Below are 21110 nucleotides of genomic sequence, written 5' to 3'. Positions count from 1 at the left end.
CATACTGTGATCGCTCCTTCCTAGAGGATCCCTAACTATGCCATCATTAATTATTCCTGTCTCATTACACAGGACCAGATCTAGGAGAGCTTGCCCCCTGGTCGGTTCCATTACATACTGTTCAAGAAAGCTATCATGGATACACTCAATGAACTCCTTCTCAAGGCTACCTTGGTTTGACCAATCGAAATGTAGATTAAAATCACCCAAGATAATTGCCATATTATTATTACAGGCCTTAGTTATTTCTTTGTTTATTATTTGGTGGTCTATAGACTATGCCTATCAGTGAGATTTTTCTTCTTAGAATTTCTAATTTCCACCTAAATAGATGCAACCTTATTATCCATAAAACCTATATCATCTCTCAGCACCGCCCTGATGTCAGCCTTGAATATCAGAACCACATCACCTCCCTTACCTTCCGGTCTATCCTTCCGAATAGTCTAGTACTCCTGGATATTTAACTCCCAGTCGTGACCATCCTGTAACCATGTCTCCGTGATGGCTATTAAATCATATTCATTCGCGATGATTTGTGCCATTAACTCATTACCCATTATGAGCATTAAGTTAAAGTGCCTTTATGCTAGTTTTCTTACCTCCATGATTTCCAACATCTCTAATAATATCTCATGAGTTATCATTCCTGTTAACTTCTTTCATAGTCTGCCTGGAACCTAAGCACAAATGCTTACCTGTTGCTTACCTTTTTATTTACCATCATATTTCCTTGTCGTTTTCCCTTTCCCTTCCCCGATTTACTAGTTTAAACTCTTCACAGCACCAGGGACCCTGGTTCGAATCCAGCCTCAGGTGACTGCCTGTGTGGAGTTTGCACATTCTCCCCATCTCTGCGTGGGTTTCCTCTGGGTGCTCTGGTTTCCTCTCACAATCCAAAGATATGCAGGTTACGTAAATTGGCCATGCTAAATTGCCCATAGTGTTCAGGGATGTGTAGATACTTTGTTCAGGGGTAATGTGGGAAAAGATCTGCCACCCTGTCTACCCATAGTAGGCCTACACAGGACATAGGAAAGCAAACTTGGCCAAGCTATACCAGAAACACCCAGAATGCCTCAGCAGTGACCAAACAGGCTGACAAGTGAAACCAATTGTACAAGATTTCTATAAAATCTGGCTTCATCCTCAGCTCGAGGAAGAGAATTCTTGGCTACCTGGACAGACTGTCTGTGCTGTTTCAACTTAGTCAGTTTCTCTTCCGCGATATCACTGTACTAATAAACTGTTTTTCAATTTCATTTCAAACTGTGCATTGTGATCTCTAATTTATTGGGCTAATTTCTCCAACGGGTAAATATAGAATAATTGGGTAGGGGAATGGATCTGGGTGGGTTACTCGTTGGAGGGTTTGTGTGGACTTGTTGGGCCAAAGGGCCTGTTTCCACACTGTAAGGATTCTATAAAAAATGTCCTACTGACCACCTTATTTATCCTTTTCACGAGAACACTGGTTCCAGATCAGTTCAGACGGAGACCATCTGCCTGGTACAGATCTGCCCGGTTCCAAACTGATGCCAATGCCCCATGAAATGGAACCCCTCCTTCCCACACCACATATGTTGCTATGTATTTACTTCCCTAATTTTCTTATCCTAAGCCAAATTGCACGTGACTCGGGCAGTAACCCGGAGATTATGACTTTGGAGGACCTGTTCCTTAATTTCGTTCCTAGTGCTTGATAATCCTTAAACAGGTCCTCCTTCTTTGCCTTGCCTGTGTTGTTTGTCCCAATGTGGACCACAACAACTGGATCCTCCCACTCCCACTCCAATATCATTTCAAGCCAGTCAAAGATGTCCTGCATCCTGGCAAGAGAAAACAAAAGAATAGGCAGGGCACAGGCGCTCCGGCTGGAGGGTTCTATTCTGCCGTCATCTTGTTTTAACATGCCTTGAGATACCATCCGTTCTGCTAAGCATTCTCTTAATATGTTCTGCAATCTTCAAAGATCAACAATGACATGTCCCACTGTCCCTGCAGGTTGCTTAGGATTACCATGAAGCTTATGTTGCCAAAATGCATCACCTCATACTTTTCTGTATTAGATTCCATCAAGTCAGTAAGTCAGTTCCCCATGGCAAACTGGTTAGTAAGGTTAGATCGCATGAAATACAGGGAGAACTAGTCATTTGGATACTGAATTGGCTCGAAGGTAGAAGACAGAGGGTAGTGGTGGAGTGTTATTTTTCAGACTGGACTGTGACCAGTGATATGCCACAAGGATCAGTGCTGGGTCCACTGCTTTTTGTCATTTATATAAATGGTTTGGCTGTGAATAAGGGAGGTATAGTTAGTAAGTTTGCAGAAGACACCAAAGTTGAAGATGTAGTGGACAGCGAAGAAGGCTACCTCAGATTATAATGGGATCATGGTCAGATGGGCCAATGGGCTGAGAAGTGGCAGGTGGAGTTTAGTTTAGATAAATGTGAGGTGCTGCATTTTGGAAAGACAAATCTTAGCAGGACTTAAACACTTAATGGGAAGGTCCTGGGGAATGTTGCTGAACAAAGAAACCTTGGAGTGCAGGTTCATAGTTCCTTGAAAGTGGAATCCCAGGTAGACAGAATTGTGAAAAAGGCATTTGCTATGCTTGTATTTACTGGTCAGTGCATTGAGTATAGGAGTTGGAGGGTCATGCTGTGGCTGTACAGGACATTGGTTGGGCCACTTTTGGAATACTGTGTGCTGTTCTAGTCTCCCTCCTATTGGAAAGATTTTCTGAAACATGAAAGGGTTTGGAAAACATTTATGAGGATGTTGCCAGGGTTGTAGGGTTTGAGCAAAAGGGAGAGGCTGAATAGGCTGGGGCTATTTTCTCTGGAGCATCAGACGCTGAGGGATGACCTTATCGAGGTTTATGAAATCATGAAGTGAATGGACAGGGTAAATAGATAAGGTCTTTTCCCTGGGGTGGGCAAGTCCAAAACTAGAGGGCACAGATTTAAGGCAAGATGGGAAAGATTTAAATGGGATCTAAAGGCAACTTTTTCACGCAGAGGGTAGTGCATGTATGGAATGAGCTGCCAGAGGAAGTGGTAGAGGCTGGTACAATTGCAACATTTAAAAGAATGTATGATTTGGAAGGGTTTAGAGGGATATGGGCCAAATACTGGTAAATGGGACTAGATTAATTTAGGATACCTGGTCGGCATGGACGAGTTGGATTCTATGACTCTAAATGTATATCTACCTATTCTGCGAGCCTGTCCATACCTGTTGCAGTTCATTTACATGATTCTCACTGTGTGTAATTTTTCCCAGTTTAGTATAATTATGAATTATGATATTTTACTTAATATTCCAAGATCCAAAAGCAAAATCGTATGCATATTCCAAAATAGCCATTGTCCCAACTCTGACTCCTGGGGGTACATCACTGCCATCCTTCGGCCTGAAAATTTGCCATTTACCATGATTTGTTGTTTCCATATTGGTCTATAAACCAATTTTACATATTGGTATGGAACATAGAAGTTAGAAGCAGTAGACTATTCAACACCTTGTGCGTGCTCTGGCATTCAATACGATCATGCTGATCAGACTAATCCATATTCCCACCTATCCCTGATAACATTTCACCCCCTTGCTTATCAAAAAACTATCTCTGCCTTACGTATATTCAAGTTGCCATTGACCTTCCTGTAAGCCTCTATTTTCATCACCAACTTTTCATGTAGTACTTTGTCAAATGTTTTTCTTAAATCCATAGACCACCTCCAGTGCAGTCCCATCAACAACCTTCTCTTGCTGCTCTCATCAAAATGTTTAATTAGACTATTCTTTTACAAACTCATTTTTACTTTGCTTAATTTACACAAACCTCTCCAAGTGAATGTTGATTTATCTAATTTCCTCCCTCACACTGTGGCAATGTGGTGTGTCTACACCAAATGGACTCCAACAGTTTAAGGAAACCCATCGCCGCCACCATCCTAGGGAAAGGCAATAAATGCTGGCACAGCAAACAAAGGTCACACCCCTCTCTTATCCACAACTGATGTCAAACTGAGTAGCCTGTTCTTGTGGCCTTTCTTAAGTAAGGATGCCCCACTTATCACTCTCCAGACCTCAGGCACCTCCCCAACCCAATCTTCAGAAGTCTGGAAGATTAATGTTTGCCATGATCCAGGTTCCCTTTTGTTCATATGTTGGCACTATTTTTGATGGTGAGAATTCTATACTGGGGAAACCAGAGTAATGGATTCAAAGATCTGGCATTGCTGACTGTGCTGGTTTGGATTCAATTCAGGCATGTATCAGCCTGAATGAAACACAATGTACACACCCCATTGTTTGTGGAACAGAAATACAGCTTGCCAAAGGCAATCAACAAATTTGTAATGGCAGAAGCTGTTAGATTAACAGTTTGTGCAATACATCAAATACTTGCTGACAGTTTGTGACGCTGTGCAGATTCTGGGTTACCACAGGTCATTTCAGATCCCAAGATGATTACAGACAGCCATTCTTATATCTCCCCTGTTACAGCCCGTCAAAGTGAGGGATGTTTGTAGTTTGAGGGGAATGACAGAAACATGAAGGAAAACCATTGTTAAAACTATGTTCCTGGCACCTGGGCAACACAATTTCAACAGTTGAATTCTAAGTGAAACGGAAGCAGGCAGACTCCATGCTGTGAATCCCATTCAGTATCAACAGTGAATGCCTGGTGGCAAACTGATCCAAGTTAAGAATGCAGCCTATGGACTGCAATATGTTCCAGTCACAGAGAGTGATCTAGTGTAATGAGCAGAAGAGAACTTTGAAACACTGCTCTCAGACAAGGTCTTCCCAGCATGACTCAGAAAGACAAAGAGCAGTATCCAATCAACGGTCTAAGTTATATCAAAATAATTCAGCTCTGGACTAATAAGAAGTTCTGGCCAAGTGCTAGATACAGAGTTAAACTCTCTCTTGATTTAAGATTAGGGGTTGCCCTTTTAGAACCAAGGTGAAGCATAGGTTGCTCTCAGAAGATTGCATGACTTTGGAATTCTTTGCCTTAACAATGCTTTTTTTTCTATATTCACTCACAGGACGTGGGCATCTCTGGCTCGGCAAGCATTTATTGCCCATCCATAATTGCTCAGAGAGCAGCTAAGAGTCAACCACATTGCAGTGTGTCTGGAGTCACATGTAGGCCAGACCAGGTAAGGATAGCAGATTTCCTTCCCTAAAGGATATTCATCAACCAGGTGAGTTTTTGCGACAATCAACAATGGTTTGATGATCATCATTTAGACCCTTAATTCTGAAGATTCTCTACTGCCATGGTAAGATTTGGAACCAGCTTCCAGAAAACTAGCTGAGGTTCTGGATTAGCAGGGGAGAAGTAATGCCACTAGGCCTTCACTTCCTCCCAAATGCTAGGCTATTAATTGATTCATGCATAAATGTCTTAGTTTGCTATGTGTCCATGTGACCTATGTTCGATTAGGGTATGCAGAATGACAACTTGTTTGCCTTTGAAGATTGCATGCACGGAGAATCCTAGATTTTTCAGAAACATGAGAATAACATGCTGTCTAGAGGATCTGTTTGTTGTGTTCAGACCACTCTCTGGCAATGATCTGCTTGAGCTGTTGTAACTGGGCATAATGTTTTGTAGATTGATGAATATGCTCTGCTTAACTGCGACTTGGGGGTGGGGGTGGTGCAGGATTAATGCCACTGACCTGGTGATCCAGAGTCCTAGGCTAATGTCATGAAATATGAGCTCAAATCCCACCACAGCAATGGTGAAATTGAATTCAGTAAAAATCTGGAATAAAAAGCTAGTCTAATGGTAACCGTGTAATTGCTGATAATTGTCAGGAAAAGTCATCTTGCCCTTAAAGAAATGAAATCTGCTATCTTATCTCGTTTGGTCAAAACCTCATTCCAGATCCACAGCAATGTCATTGATTCTCAATTGCTCTTTGGCAATTAAAATTGATAATAAATGTTGGCCTAGCTAGTGACACAGACATCCCATGAACTGATTCTTAAACATTTTATGTAATTGATGTTGCAGTTTGGGTTTGAGGCAATGGGATTGATCCCTTATGAACCTTAAGAATATGTCGATCTGTGTATAGTAGCAAATCAAAAGTAGAAGGTCCATCTCCTTCAAAGATGCCTAAGTTCCAGGTGTCAATTCGAAGGATTCATATTGACGCTTCAGACAAATAATACCAATGGTTGGGATGTCAGACACATTGTAAGTAGTTTGTTTATCATGTGTTCTTAGAATGGGAGTTCAAATCCCACCATGGCAAAGGTAAAATGGAATTCAGTAAAAATCTGCAATAAAAAGCTAGCCACAGACTGCCAGTTTCCTGAGCACATCTCATGTAAACTGCAGAAAGGGATGATATTTGCACTGGTACCAGTGTCAATCTTGGCATATTTGATGCATATCACCTGAATGCAGGTAAAGGCCTTCAGCCTTTCTGATGCATTCATGTTTATAACATGTACCATCTGACTGGGGTCTGCAGAATGTAATGTTGTGCTAACCTTTGTTTATATTCTTATGTGCCATCAATGAAACATTGGAAACTACTTTCACATTGTTCCTTGGTTGTTCGTCACACACTTCTGTTGAGCTTCATAGAGTCATAGAGACATGCAGCACGGAGACAGAACCTTCAGTCCAACCAGTCTATGCTGAACATAATCCCAAACTAACTAGTCTCACCTGCCTGCTCCCGGCCCATATCCCCCCAAACCTTTCCTATTCATGTATCCATCCAAATGCCTTTTGAATGTTGTAGTTGTACCCGCATCCACCACTTCCTCAAAAAGTTCATTCCACACATGAACACTCTATGTACAAAATTTGCCCCTTATGTCTTTTTAGAATCTCTGTCCTCTCACCTTAAAAATATGTCCCAAGTTTTGAAATTCCCCATCCTGGGGAAAAGATAACTACCATCAACTGATCCATACCTCTCATTATTTTATAAACTTCTCTCGGGTCACCTCTCAACCTCCTATACACCAGGAAAAAAGGCTCAGGCTGTCTAGCCTTTCTTTATAATTTAACTTTCCATACCTGACAATATCCTAGTAAATCTTTTCTGAACCGTCTCCAGCTTGACAATATCCTTCCTATAACTGAACTGGACACAGTATTCCAGAAGAGGCCTCACCAATATCCTGTACTACCTCAACAGAAGTTTCCAACTCCTTTATTCAAAAGACTGAGCAATGAAGGCAAGTACGCCAACCACCTTTTTAACCACCTTGTTTACATGTGATGCAAACTTTAAAGAATTATATTCCTGCACCCTTAGGTTTCTCTGTTCTACAACACTGCCCAAGGCCCTACCATTAATTGCATAATCCTTTTCCCTGTTTATAGTACCAAAATGCAATGACTCACATTTATCCAGACTGAAATCCATCTGCCATTTTTTTCAGCCATTGACCCATTTATCAAGATCCCTTTATAATCTTAGAAACCCTTCTTCATTGTCTACTACGCCACCAATTTTGGTGTCATCTGCAAACTTACTAACCATTCCTTGCATATTCTTATTCAAATCATTTATATAAATGACAAACAAAAGAGGATGCAGAACCCATCCCTGTAGAACAGCGTTGGTCATAAGCCTCCAATCCAAAAAGCAGCCCTTCACCATTACTCTCTGTCTCCTGACGTTAATCCAATTATGTATCTAATTGGCAAGCTCACCCTGAATCCCATTGATCCAACTTGTACCTGGTCAGAGGCTTTACTCACATCCAAATAAACAACTGTTGCACTTCCTCTTGCAATTGGACATCTTACACATTTTGGTCCAAAACTTACATAGCTTACATATGTCAAAAAATGCGAGACACAGTCTTGACGGGTAAGACAAGCTATACCTCATGCACGATTTGGATGTTACACAGAATCTGTTGACAGCTGCAATATATGTTTCAGATGCACTTGAAGATGCTAATGGCCTGCTGCAATTATGTTCTATTAGAGCTTCTTCTAATAGAGCATGAATGGTGTAATCCTTAGCTTTTTCAAGGAACCTTTCACCTATGCTAGCTTTGATGAAATCACATTCTGTACCTTTATATTATCATCTGCCAATGAATCAGTCAGAATGAGCAACAGTTGAGCTGTTGTCAGTGTGACATAAACTCAAGCCTGATGTTAACTCAGTCTTTAAGTTGATCATCTAAAATTGGCAAATTTTGTCAAGATCTTTGTGGTCATCACAAGGAGTACAAGAAGCTTTATTCTCTTTACACCAACAGTGCTCAAAGCAAAAAGACATTTGACTGCCTGTCATTCTTTGTAACTGCTGATCCATTAAGATTTATCTTTAAATAACTGACATTCTTGCACATTCTCCCCGTATCTGCGTGGGTTTCCTCTGGGTGCTCCGGTTTCGTCCCACAGTTCAAAGATGTGCAGGTCAGGTGGATTGGCCATGTTAAATTGCCCGTAGTGTCAGATGCATTAGTCAGAGGGAAATGGGTCTGGGTGGGTTACTCTTTGGAGAGTCGGTGTGGACTGGTTGGGCCAAAGGGCCTGTTTCCACACGGTAGGGAATCTAAAAATAAATTCTGACAGATCTCAAAGCCTGCAATTTATCTTTTAAAATGTCATTAAGGAGGGATCCAAGATGGCAGCAATCTAGGAGGATAACGTTGCAGAGCTCCACACCGCAGCACAAGTGGGACAAACTTTTAACCCGCCGAACCCAGACCATCATGAAATCCTGGGACTCTAGAAAGGTCCAGGAATCCCAGAAAAATGTAGAAAATCAACTTACCCGGGTTTTCGCCATCCAGGGATGCCGAAGAAGGGAGGGGGAGCACTTGCGGTTGGACCCGCAGTCGCCCGCAAGATCCTCAGACTCGATTACCTACCAGGCCCTGGTGAAGGAGCCTCGTGAAATCTCGTGAGATGCTGGGAAAGCAGATTGAGGAGAAGCTGGCCCCGATCTCTCTCAAGCTGCAGAATCATGAACAGCAGCTGGGAGACCTGGAAAAAAGGATGGATGAGGTTGAGCACAGAGTCACAGTGGTGGAAGCTGATGCCAGTTCCTCCAAGGATAGGATCCAAGCCCTGGAGACGCAGGTCCATAATTTGTGTGACCATGTGGATGATCTGGAGAACAGGGGGTCAGAGAAAAAAACATTCCAATCATCAGTCTCCCAGAGGGTAAGGTAGGTGATCGGCCAGCAGAATTGATTGAGGACTGGTTGCCAAAATTCCTTAACTTGGAGGCTGGAATGAGAGGCTTGAAGATCGAGAGGTATCACTGGATTACGGCGCAGAGGTCAAGTCGGATCAATATTCTCATCTTCTCTTGGTGCAGTTTCATCATTATAGAGATAAGGAGAGAATTGTGGAAGCTTCCAGAATCCAGGGGAAGGATCCGAAGGCCCTAATTTACGAGGGCTATAAGATCATGTTCTCCCAAGAGTTCTCAGCAGTGGGTGATCCAGAAAAGAAAATCCTGTGATGGTGTCAAGAGAAGACAGAGGGAACTTGGGATCCAGTATTTGATAAGTCAGAGAAGGCAAAAGACTTTGTGGACAAATTAACCTAATCTGACTAATTTAGTATGTACACATAGTAGTATTGTTAGGGCATGTCTTTGTTTTTTCTTTAAAAAACAGAGGAAGATTAGTTGGAGCTTTCTTCTCCTTTTTTAATTGGTAAGAATCTAGTTTAAACTATGTTTGGCAGCGGTTGATTACCTTTTTCTTCAAAATGTCTTTATTCATATTGCTATCCCATAGTGTATTTTCTTTCTTTTCTGCTTGTGTTTGCGGTGCAGCTCATCTGGTTGGGATGGCTAGATGCCTACTGTGGGCAGCGGGGTGGGAAATTGGGTTTTGGGATGGGTAGTTGCCCCCTTTGGGCAGGGAGTGGGTTCCCCTATTCAGTTACTAGAGTGTGTTAAAGACACACACGGGAGGTTTGTAATTCTCAAAGCCCTGGTAAACGGGGAAGAATATGGTGTTTTAAGTGTTTATTAACCTCTGGCCCATCCCCTCAAATTTTTGATGGATGCATTCTCTAAACTGATCAGTCTCGAGTCCCAGCATATCATTATAGGGGGAGATTTTAATTGTCTAATGGATCCTACAGTAGACAGATTGCCCAAAGATCCCTCGATACCCTCTGTACAAACTAAACAATTAGTGGATCTGAGTGTGGAGTTAGGGTTGGTGGATATCTAGAGGCGTCTCCACCATACACTCAGGGATTTTATGTTTTTTTCCAATCCACACAGATGTCACACCAAGATCGAGTTTTTTATGACCCCCGTGGCTACTCTGGACTTGGTGGCATCTTGTATGGTTGGTAACATTACCATCTCCGATTACGTTCCAGTGTACCTGTTGGTTAAGATTAAGGACATCAGAGTGGGTCCAAGGCACTGGCGAATGGATCCCTTCATTTTTCTCTAGAGAATTATGGGCATTCCTAGACATTAACTCAGGTTTGGTTAGTAGCCCATCGGTCCTTTGGGAACCTGCCAAAACCTATGCCGGGGGTTAGTCATTTCCTACTCTGCCAACTTCAGCGTGGAAAGGCGCCCAGTCCTGATGGACTTCCCAGTGAATTCTACAAGGAATTTATAAACATATCATCAGGCCCAATGTTCTATGTTTAATGACTCATAGCCAGACTTGTCTCCCACCAGCTCTGAGAGAGGCCAATATTTGCTTATTCTTAAGGTCCAGAAAACACTCTCCCCTTAGCCACTCTCCCCTACATCAGACATCGCGGAAATGACTGCCAGTCTACTCCGACCCTTGGCATCATGGTAGCCCACAAACCCCCAACACACTAAAACAGCAGCTAATGAACTGGAAAGACCCTATACAAACAACAAGCAAAACTAATGTCATTTACAAAATACCTTGCAAGAACTGTAACAAACACTACATTGGACAAACAGGCAGAAAACTAGACACCAGGATACATGAACACCAACTAGCCACAAAAAAGACATGACCCTCTCTCACTAGTATCCTCACATATGGATGAGGAAGGACACCACTTCGACTGAGACAACACATCCATCCGAGGACAAGTCAAACAAAGACACACACGAGAATTCCTAGAGGCATGGCAGTCCAATCGGAACTCTATTAACAACCACATTGAGTTAGATCCCATCTACCACCCCCTGATAAAAGTAACAGGAAGTGACTTCATCACAGGAAATTACATCACCAACCCAAAGAAACCCAAACATATAAATTGAAAGCAGAAATTTTCAGCTTTGCCTCACCTGAGGCCCACTGAAGATGTTACCTAGTAGGGTAACAAAACGTTTGGAAATGAACCTTTCAGCTCAGCGAGCAAACCTACATCCAAAACCTCAATCTGAGCTACAAATCTTCTCAAAACTCACTAATATAGAGAAATGTTTTTCTGTGTTTTTAAACACAATTTTCTTCTTTAAGATTTTAGATCTGTCCTCTCAGGGCCATTTAAAGCTTCCATTTTTTTAATTGGGTCAGTGGAACTTTGTATTGTTTTTACCTCCATGAAGACAGAAAGAGACAGAGACCTCACTGTGCTTCACTACAGCTTTTGTGTCCTTTAATTTTGGTTCGAATTGTTAACATTCAGTTTTGAACTACACCATTCCAAGATGGCGATAGTGGTGTGGGCAGTGGGCTCAGCCACTCAAGGGCATCATGCACTGGAGCTGGCTGCATCCACCCTATCTCACACATCTGCATTGTTCGGTGCCAAGACAGCTTTGCTGTCTTTCCATGTTCCATGGGGGAATTAATTGGAGCCAGAGTCTGTGTAGCCCTAGATCAATGGCTGTCTCTGGCACTGAGGTAACAGAAACTTTAGCGTGGCAATGAAGGAGCACAGGGAGCTAGTACCCTGTTGACCAATGACCAGCGGCAGCATCGATGACAGGGCAAGGAGTATGAGACCAGGTTCATGGCTCCAGCATGGATGTGTGGTTGTGTGGAAGTTGCAGCAATGGTGGAGGTGAGCTGTGATGAAGACCTTGGAGCCCATTATAGAGATCCAAGCCAATGTCAAGCAGCAAACTGTAAAGCAGCAGGGGGTAACAAGAAGAGGGAGAGATGAACTCTATTGCAGTAAAATATTCAGTGATTCAAGATGGCGTCAGAGCATGGTAACACCTTGCATTTTGAACATGAAAGTTCACTTTTCAGTGTAACTCTAAATCTAAATCTTCACGATTAATAATGACTCTTTGGAAAAAAACTTTTCATAACAGCATGGTGGCACAGTGGTTAGCACTGTCTCACAGCGACAGGGTCCTAGCTTCAATTTCTCCCTCAGGTGACTGTCTGTGTGGAGTTTGCACACTCTCCCTGTGTCTTTGTGGTTTCCTCCAGATGCTCTAGTTTCCTCCCGCAGTCCAAAGGTGTGCAAGTTAGGTGGATTGGCCACATTAAAGTGCCCATAGTGTTCAGGGATATGCAGGCTGGGTCAATTAACTGTGGGTCAGAGGGTCAGTGTGGAATCGATGGGCTGAATGGTCTGGTTCCACACTGCAGGGATTCTACAATTCAAACTGTCACGTTGCTGTCACTTTTTCCGCTTAAAACATCCACTTATCATCACTCACTCTCTGCCATGATTAGCTGTTAATTCCTGATTACTGCCATTATGGGCGGCATGGTGGCACAGTGGTTAGCACTGCTGCCTCACAGCGCCAGAGACCCGGGTTCAATTTCCGACTCAGGCGACTGACTGTGTGGAGTTTGCACATTCTCCCCGTGTCTGCGTGGGTTTCCTCCGGGTGCTCCGGTTTCCTCCCACAGTCCAAAGATGTGCAGGTCAGGTGAATTGGCCATGCTAAATTGCTCGTAGTGTTAAGTTGAAGGGGTAAATGTAGGGGTATGGGTGGGTTGCGCTTCGGCGGATTGGTGTGGACCTGTTGGGCCGAAGGGCCTGTTTCCACACAGTAAGTAATCTAATCTAATTATGTTGTGCCAACACAACATATATCTGTCACAGGTAGTTAGGTGCTAATGAGGTAGATGTCATGAGGTTTATTTATAAAACCAACTGTTCACAAGGCTACAATACCAAATAATCTAGGGTCTGTGCTTACTGATGTTACTCTACATCACACACACGACTGGCTGACCACGCTAATTTCATTGCCCAAATCAGGTAACTGAAGGTGAAATGGGTACCTTTTTACTGAAATGTCAGATGTCATGACATCATGTAACTCTTTTAAATGTACAAGCCTGTCTAGTCTAGAATCTATGTCATAATACAACACGACAGCTCGGAGGGAACCCTTCGGTCCATGATGTCGATATCAGTGCTTTTAAACAGCTATTTTATTAGCTCCACATCCGGCTCATTTCCCAAAACCCTGCAATATTTTGCCTTCAAGTATTCATTTTATTCCCAATTGAATTGGGTTATTGCTGAAATTGCTTTATCACCTTTCCTGTGGCATGTTCCACACTGTGTCATTGTTTTTCCTCATGTCACTACAGAGTGTTTTCTTAATAATTTTCAAGTCTTGCAATCCTTGTTCCATTTTACTAAGTCTCCCTGCACTGTCTCTGAAGCTTTACCATGCTCTTGTACTCTATTCCTCTATTAATAAAGTCAAGGACCTCCTCATTGATTTAAAAAGTCTTTCTCAATTTGTCATAGATTTGTGTACATAGCTCACCTGGTCTCTGTTTGTGCATCTCTTTTAAAATTGTACCACTTTAATTATGTTGCTTCTTTGCATTCTTCATATTAAAATATATTATTTTATAGTCTTCTGTTCGTCAGCTATATTTATGTCCATATCACCAGCCTGTCTGTTATAAAACAACTTATTGTTTAACTTCTTTTTCCCAAGCATATTGTGACTTTTAAATTTGAAATAATGTTCGGTGTCTTCCAGTTTAGGTTGTTTTCATATATCACCAAGAGCAGCAATCAGAATACTGTTTGTTGGGAATATGACTGAGCCATGATTTTATTAGAACATAGAACATTACAGCTCAGTACAGGACCACACTGTGAAACCAACCTGAAGCCCATCTAATCAACACAATTCCATTCTCGTCCATATGCCTATCCAATGACCATTTAAATGCCTGTAAAGTTGGTGAGTCTACAACACTTGCAGGCAATGTGTTCCACGTCCCTACTACTCTCTGAGTAAAGAAACTACTTCTGACATCTGTCCTATATCTATCACTCCTCAATTTAAAGCTATGTCTCCTTGTGTTATCCATCACCATCCGAGGAAAAAGGCTCTCACTGTCCAACCTGTCTAACCCTCTGATTATCTTATATGTCTCTCTTAAGTAACCTCTCAACTTTCTTCTCTCTAAAACAAACTCAAGTCCCTCAGCTTTTCCTCATAAGACCTTCCCTCCATACCAGGCAACAACCTGGTAAATCTCCTCGGAACCCTTTCCATAGCTTCCAACCTTCTTCTCTCTAAAACAAACTCAAGTCCCTCAGCTTTTCCTCATAAGACCTTCTCTCCATACCAGGCAACAACCTGGTAAATCTCCTCGGAACCCTTTCCATAGCTTCCACATCCTTCCTATAATGCGGTGACGAGAACTGTACGCAATACTCCAAGTGCAGCCGCAGCAGAATTTTATACAGTTGCAGCATGACCTCATGGTTCCAAAACTCAATCGCTCTACCAATAAAAGCTAGCACACTGTATGTCTTCTTAACAACCTATCAAGCTGGGTGACAACTTTGAGGGATCTATGTACAAGGACACCAAGATCTCTCTGCTCATCTACATTACCAAGAATCTTACCATTTGCCCAGTACTCTGCATTCCTGTTTCTCCTTCAAAGTGAATCACCTCACACTTTCCTGCATTAAACTCAATTTGCCACCTCTCAGCCCAGCTCTGCAGCTTATCTATGTCCCTCTTTAACCTATAACATTCTTCGGCACTCTACTGACATTAGTATCATTTGCAAATGTACTAACCCATCCTCTATGTCCTCATCCAGGTCATTTGTAAAAATGACAAATAGCACTGGCTCCAAAACAGATCCTTGCAGTACACCATTGGTAACTGAACACCAGGATGAATATTTCCCATCAACCACCATCTCCTTTCAGCTAACCAATTTCTGAACCAAACGGCTAAATTATCCTCAATCCCATTCCTCTTTACTTTGTGCAGTAGCCTACCATGGGGAGCCTTACTGAACACCTTACTGAAGTCCATATACATCACAACAACCACTTTACCCTCATCCACTTATTTGGTCATCTTCTCAAAGAATTCAATAAGGTTTGTGAGGCATGACTACACTTCACAAAACCATGTTGACTATTCCTAATCAATTTATTGCGATTGAGATGATTATAAATCCTATCTCTTACAACCTTTTCCAACATGTTATCCACAACCAAAGTAAGGCTCACTGGTCTATAATTATCATGGTTGTCTCTACTCCCCTTCTTGAACAAGGGAGCCACATTTGCTATCCTCCAGTCGTCTGGCACTATTCCTGTAGATAATGACAACATAAAGGTCAATGCCAAAGGCTCGGCAATCTCCTCCCTGGCTTCCCAGAGAATCCTAGGATAAATCCCACCTGGCCCAGGGGATTTATCTACTTTCACACTTTCCACAATTGCTAACACCTCCTCCTTGTGAATCTCAATCCTGTCTAGTCTAGTAGCCTGTATCTCAGTATTCTCCTCGATGACATTGTCTTTTTCCAGTGTTAATACTGATGGAAAATAGTCATTTAGTGCTTCCCCTATCTCCTCTCACTCCATGCATAACTTCACACTACTGCTCTTGATTGGCCCTAGTCTTATTCTAGTCATTCGTTTATTTCTTATATACCTATAGAAAGCTTCAGGGTTTTCCCTGATCCAATGAATAGCAGAACGAACAGAAAAGGCCAAATGGCCTACTCCTGCTCCTACGTTTTGCATGCAGCATAATTGAGAGGTATTGAAATTATTTTGGGCAAAGAGAGAATTAAAACAAATTTTAAAAGGATCACGTGCCTGTAAACCTGTTTCAAAGTTTAGTTTTAGCATATCATTCTGGAATGAACTGTTAGTTGTCATAATTGAATTTGTCCGGAGGTATTAACCAGAGACTCCTGCTGATTTTATTATCAATTATAGAATAATTGAGTCATAGACATTAGATTTGTGAGGATAAATTGTTTGTGGGGGTGGAACAGTGGCTCAGTGGTTAGCACTGCTGCCTCGTAGCAACAGGAACACGCGTTTGATTCCACCCTCAGCCTATTGTCTGTGTAGAGCTGGCACATTCTCCCAGTGTCTGCGTGGGTTTCTTCCGGATGCACCGGTTTCCTCCCACAGTCCAAAGATGTGCAGATTAGGTGGATTGTCCATGCTAAATTGTCCATAGTGTCCGGAAATGTGGACGCTAGGTGGATTAGCCATGGGAAATGCAGGATTACAGGGATAGGGTAGGGCGTGGGTCTGGGTGGGATGCTCTTCAGAGGGTTGGTCTGTACCCAATGAACTGAATGGTGTGCTTCCACACTGTAGGGATTCTATGATTCTATGAAGTTGGAGCAGAACTCGACCATTTGAAGTATCAGCAAGAATGTGAGCTGTTCATTACTACTTTCACAAAGATGGTTGAGTGCATTGGCTGGCACACAGTAGCACATTATTGGATGGCACCGTGAGCAAGGGAGAGAGTGCACGGCTGTTTAGATCCAGTGTTCCAGATCTTGTGGAAGAAGTCGAGAAGAACAGGGACATTCCATGTCTGTGGAGGGGCAGGGGCAGATCCCCAACCCCATCTCACATCCATACAGGAGTGGGTACTGGTTTGCCTGGCCTCATCATACCACTCTCCCATTTTTCATGCTGCCCACGGGGATCCCTAGCAAGATGTCTGACTGTTTCTCATGGGTAGCTCCTATACACTTGTATTTACTCTATTTTGACTGTTCTGAAATAAAAACTGAAAGTGCTGGAGAAGTTCAGTAGGTCTTACAGTATTCGTGCTGAGAGAGAAACAGAGTTTAATGTTTTTAGCCCAGTATGACTGTTCTTCAGAAATGGAACACTCCAAAGGAGAATTACTGGACTCAAAACATTACCTCTATTTCAGTCCACAAATCTAAAAGACGTGCTGAGTTTCTCCAGCAATTTCTCTTTTTTTACTGTGAACAAAATATTGTCTAAGTACCCCAGAAAATCTCTGACAAATGATTCAGCTCATCTCTTTGCAGCTCCTACAGTGAGTGAATGTGAAATGACAACTATTCCTTTAAAAGGTGACGATCCCTTTGAACACCACAGCAGTTCAACATTCATGGACAAAGGTTATTCAGTATTTTGGGGCAGTGTTATTCAGTAAACTGGTCTGCATGGACTGTAATGTGTTGGGTGGTAATTATCCCTGAACAACCATTTCCAATACATTCTCAAATGCTTTTACATGACCTGCTGTTGAGTTTTATAGAAGTCACCATGTGTTCTGAATTCTGTACCAACTTACATGAGCTGCCTTATATCAGTTGGGATTAAACAAAATCAAAGCAGAATTTTGTGGAAAATGGTGAGGCAGTGACATTCAGCTTTTCAATAAACGTGGACTAAACCAATACCTCAGTTCAAAACTCCATCTTCTCAAGGGCACTAGGAATGGACAATAATGCCCACATCTTACAAATCAACAAAGAATGCCCCATCTTGGTGCCTCAGAGAATCATCTCTGCCTGAATGCATCACTGAAAGCCAGCCACTCCAACTAATGCTGTCTTGTAGCACCCTCTGGTGGCAAAATGATGAATCTGATGCTATGTTTACACGGCTCCACACTCAAGGAGATGGAGCACCAGGCTGAGCACTGGGGATAGAGTTGCTGTCCAATGTCCTCCTGCTCTATCCAAGCTTTCAATATAAAATAGTAGTCACTTAGCCTCTAAGGGGAAGAGATACAAAATCTCTATTCTGGAAGAAAGGGACATACATCTCCCCACCTTCACCCAGTTTGTCACCAAACTGGTATTTGTCTTTAGTCTGTGCTGCATTTAGAATTGCACAGAAACAGGTCATTCAGCCCAAACTGTCTTCGTCAATGTTTCTGTTCAACACAAGCCTTGTCTTACTCTACTGCACTTCACTCTGTCAACATTTAATACAAGTTTAACAGACTTTAATTGCCTTCAATTCCACCTCTTGGGAAATTAATCACAGTAATTTGTCTGCTTCTCCTACATTACAACAATAACTGCACTTCAAAAATGCTTTAATGGTTGTAAAACACTTTGTGAGAAATGCTATATAAATGCAAAGCTTGCACTTTTAATGGCTTTATTTTCCTAACTCACTACATTTTGTGAAATGTGTATCTATACCCTAAAAATAACGAGGACTGCAGATGCTCGAAAGTCAGAATCAATAAAGTATGGAGTTAGAAAAAGCACAGCAGGTCAAGCAGCATCAGAGGAGGAGGGCAATCACTGTTTCAGATTGGGACCTTTCATCAGCATTGGGGAGGGGGAAGGGGGCTGAGAAATAAATGGGGGGTGGGGCTGCGGGAGAGGTAGGTGGGATGACAATAGATGGATGCAGGTAGGAGGTGATTGTGATTGGTCAATGGGAAGCATGGAGTGCATAGATAGGAAGGAAGGTGGACAGGTTAGGTCAGGTCAAGGGGGCAGTGTGGACAGGAAGGGCTGGACCTGGGATGAGGTGGGAGGTGGGAGGTGGGAGGTGGGAGGTGGGGAGATTTGGAAGCAGGTGAATTCTATGTTAAGTTCACAAGGTGTTCTTCCTCCAGTTTGCATGTGGAGGAGACCCAGGCTGGTCATGTCATCAGGGGTATGGGAGGGGAGGTGAAATGGCTGACAACCAAAAAGTGGGGTTGATTGGAGCCATAGATGTTCCTTGAGTTTGCAATTGGTCTTTCCAAGGTAGAGGAGACTACATTGGGAACAGCGGATGCAATAAATTAGGTCAGAGTAAATGCAGGTGAATCACTGCTGGACTTGGAATGATTCCTTAAGGCCTTAGACAGAGGTAAGAGGGGAGGTGGAGGGGGTAGATGTGTTGCACCTCATGCAGCCGCAGGGAGAAATTGGCGGGGGAAGGGTTTGAGGACAGAGATGTGGGAAATGGAGGAGATGAGGTTGAAGGCGTTGTTGATCGGGGGAGGGGATCCCTGAAGTAAGAGGACATCTGGGATGACCTGGAGTCAAATCCCTTGGCCTCGGAGCAGATTTGGTGAAGGTTGAGGAATTCCTCTGCCTCAGTTATATCTGTACCCAGGTTAAGCATTTCCTCCACTTTCCACACTTCTGTCCTCAAATTCTCCCCTCCCAACCACAATGAGAATAGAGTCCCCTGGTCCTCAATTTCCACCTCACTAATCTCTAAATCCAGAGCATCATTCTCTGCCATTTTCTCTACCTGCAGTCTGACCCCACCACCAAAATTATATTTCTTTCCCCACCCCTAACTGCTTTCCACAGAGTCTGCTCCCTCCGCGACTCACCCCACCAACCTCTCCTCCACACCTGGCATCTTTCCCGGTGACTGCAAGAGATGCAACAGTTGCCCACACCTCCCCTCTTACCTCCGTCCAAGACCCCAAAGTATCATTCCAAGTCTGGCAGTGATTCACCTCCATTTCCCTAGCCTAATTTATTGCATCTGTTGCTCCCAATGTGGTCTCCTCTATCTTGGAGAAACTGACCGCAAACTCAGGGACCAGTTCAGGGAGCATCTATAGTCCGTATGCTCCAATCAACCCCACCTCTGGTTGTAAGCCATTTCAACTCCCCCTCCCATTCCCCCAATGACACATCCATCCTGGGCCTCCTCCTCCACCAAAATAAGGCCATTTGCAAACTGGAGGAAGAACATCTCATCTTCTGCCTCAGCATCTTCCAACATTATGACTGTAACTTAGAATTCACTGCTTTCAAATCTCCCCAACCCCACCTCATCCCAGACCCAGCCTGCCCCGTTGATGTGAGCTAACCTGTCCATATTCCTTCCTACCTATGCACTCCACCATTCCCACTGACCAAACACAATCACCTCCTTTGTGCATCTACTTATTATCATCCCATCCACCTTTCCCCCAGCCCAACCCCTCTCCCTCTATTTATTTCGCAGCCCCCTTCCCCATTCCCAATGCTGGGATGAAAGGTCCTGACCTGAAATGTAAACTGCCCTGCTCATCTGATTCTGCTTGACCTGCTCATCTTTTTCGATCCGTACTCTGGATCCCTGTATTCCACCTACTAAAGTTAACTATCTTACATTTATCAATTTTGAAATCCATTTGCTATTGATCAGCCAGTTTTAAACATTTATTAATGTTTTCTTGTATCTTGTTACAGTCCTGCACAATTTAACGACAATCTCATTTTGGTGTTATCCTCAAAATTTGAAATTGTGCTTTCAATTCCTGAGTCCAATTCAGTTATGTAAATGGTAAACAACATTGGTCCTAACATCAAGTACTTTCAAAGACCACATGTAAGATGTTGTATAACTGAGCATTTGTTATGGATACATATCTGTTAGGAAGATGTAAATAATTGGACCGAAGGGTTTGTTTCCATGCTGTGTGCCCAAGTCTTGGGAGGAGCACTATAGACTCAGTCTTACTGGGTCGCCGCCATCTTGGATCCCCCCATGCTGTACATCTTAAGATGGTTCAATCATGACTGCCTGTGGTTGAGCATCGTGTGCAACATTAAACAGAATCATGACAACAAGGCTGGGGTGGAATTTTCTTTTACATTAATTTGAGAAAATTAAGAATAAATTAATATTGTGTCTCATTTCTGGAACTCTCATAGTTGATTTTAAGAAGACTTGAGCACATAAAAAACTGTGGTCTGTACACATTATGCTCAGGTACTGTTATGAAGTTGAAAGCGTGTACTGTACCTTGAGGAGAGAGTGGAAGCTGTTTTGGCAGTGAGAGTTTGCAGGCAACTGTCTTGTGAAAGACTAGTTGTCTCAGAGTGTACTGGAAAATTGAAAATATGTAACATTTGTCTGCGAAACAAATACCTGACTTTTGGTTGCTATGTTTTCTCAGCAGTTCGAATTTAACCAGGGCTTTTGCCCAAAACATCAATTTTCCTGCTCCTCGGATGCTGCCTGACCTGCTGTG

This window comes from Chiloscyllium plagiosum, chromosome 35 (assembly GCF_004010195.1).
Source record: "Chiloscyllium plagiosum isolate BGI_BamShark_2017 chromosome 35, ASM401019v2, whole genome shotgun sequence".
Taxonomy (NCBI): Eukaryota; Metazoa; Chordata; class Chondrichthyes; order Orectolobiformes; family Hemiscylliidae; genus Chiloscyllium; species Chiloscyllium plagiosum.
Note: the sequence above shows the minus strand (reverse complement) of the source record.